Here is a 2,135-nt window from a genome sequence, read left to right as displayed (position 1 = left end):
GAGTATACTTTGCTCTTTAAATAAGCCCAAAGAAAATAGTCGAGATGCGTCAGATCAGGAGATCTAGCTGGCCACTCGATTTAACCCCTTCTTCCAATCCACCTTTGAGGGAACTGAGTATCCAAATATGCTCGAACCTCCCTACTGTAATGAGCCACTGCTCCATCCTGCTGGAACCAAATATTTTGAAAATTATCACCTGTAATCTCCTTCATTCTTGGTACAATTTGGTTTCTGAATTTGGGCTCTTCATATGCACGGGCATTGAGATTACCATCGATGAAGAAAGGGCCTATCAATGTATCGTTCAAGATACCGGCCCAATCATTAATCTTTTGTGGATACTGTGTGTGACTCTCCAACATCCAATCAGGATTTGTGTCGGACCAATATCTACAATTTTGCCTGTTAACTTCACCTTTTAAAGTGAAATTAGATTCATCTGAAAATACTGTATTGTACAAGAAAAGAGGATCTCTATCAATTCCGTCCATCATAATTTCACAAAATTCAACCCGACGATCAGGATCATCTTCATTGAGCTCTTGAACCAGATGAACTTTGTAAGGATGGAAATTAGTGCTTTTTAAAATATTTCGCACTGTCTCAGGAGCAACGTCACGCTCCTCACTAGCTCGACGTAAACTAATGCGTCGGTTTTCAACAAATGTTTGGGCTGTGTCCGTCTGCATCTCCTCAGATCCTGCAGATTTTGGCCGACCAGTTCTCTGAAGGTCCTGAAGGTCTCTGAAGGTCCATGATTCATTAAGCGCCTTACAGTTCTTTCAATTGTTGATTTTGGGACAGGATTTAAACCTTTTCGATTACGAAAAGTGCGATTAAAAAACAAACGAATTTGATCATAAGATCGAACTCGATCCCCCCAACCGCCACGCATCATTAATACAGATACCGTCTCTCGTTCCGAAAGTTTAGCTTGCGCCATAATAATCTTTTAGCGAAAGATAGTAAGTATGTGCTCGTAATACGTAAATTTAATTTCTATTCGTAATATTCGTATGGAAAAACGGTGTAGGACTTATGGTATCGCCTTAGGTATTGACTTAGGTATCGAAAAACGGCATACAACTCTATAACTCTTCGGGGACGAACAGAACTCTCACCAGAACACCTGGAACTTTTAATGAAAAATTTCCTTATGATTTTACAATATTCAAAATGATGTAAACAAGATCAATACAGAGCTCACCAATGAATTTTTCGTTGAAATTTACTTCAGGAATTACACTGACCTCTTGGAAGATTTTGAAAACTTCAAATAACCTCTAACTGACCTTGAACGTTACAATTGACCTATGATTTGGGTACTTACCTGAACGTAGAATTTTCCGCTCTATCGATTGCAGATGTAAAAAAGGGGGTTTTCATAAAAAAACAAAGCTGACCTTAAAAAATCCATGAAGGTCAACTTCGAGGTCAAAAGGAAGGTCACCATTGAATTCCTCGTTGAAATTTACTTCAGGAATGACTTTAACTTTTTTGAAAAATATTTTACCTGAGGAAATATCCGACCGTCCCGGGACTTTTTAGACACCCTGTATATCGGTAATTATATTTTCGGTATATTTTACTATTGGGAATTCTACTTATTCAACAAAGTGAAGATGTCCCATCAGAATAAATTCTTCAAAAGTATTCAGGTAAACGAAGTAGCCCATGGAACATGTGGTGCAGGCAGTGCTGTATTCAGACTAACAGTGAAAAAGAACATTGTACAGTCCCTATAGAGTGGAAAATATTAAGTGGCGGCACGGTCACCTAGGATTTGTTTACTTCTATTCGAGAAAAGGCTTCTTTCCACCTGAGTCTTTTTTTATTTTAATGTTTGCAAATGTTGCAACGATTGTAGGTTGCACATTACGCTGACAGTGATCTGGACTCTAGGGCCTCCAGGCTACTAGAGAATTATGTCCAGGACAGGGTGCATAAGAAGCTAAGCGAAGACGCGGCAACGCAGCATAATTATTCATGACTATACAGTCACGCGGTCGCCTGTGTGTGACTGCACCTGGACCATACCTCAGCACTGTTGCCAGATTGGACCTTCCTCACAGTGGGGCAAAAATAAAATCTCTAAAGAAATTGATATTCAGAAGTGATTTCTATAAACCGAG

This window comes from Belonocnema kinseyi, chromosome 8, assembly GCF_010883055.1.
Source record: "Belonocnema kinseyi isolate 2016_QV_RU_SX_M_011 chromosome 8, B_treatae_v1, whole genome shotgun sequence".
Classification (NCBI taxonomy): Eukaryota; Metazoa; Arthropoda; class Insecta; order Hymenoptera; family Cynipidae; genus Belonocnema; species Belonocnema kinseyi.
The sequence above is the reverse complement of the archived record's forward strand: the minus strand, read 5'-3'. Positions refer to the sequence as shown.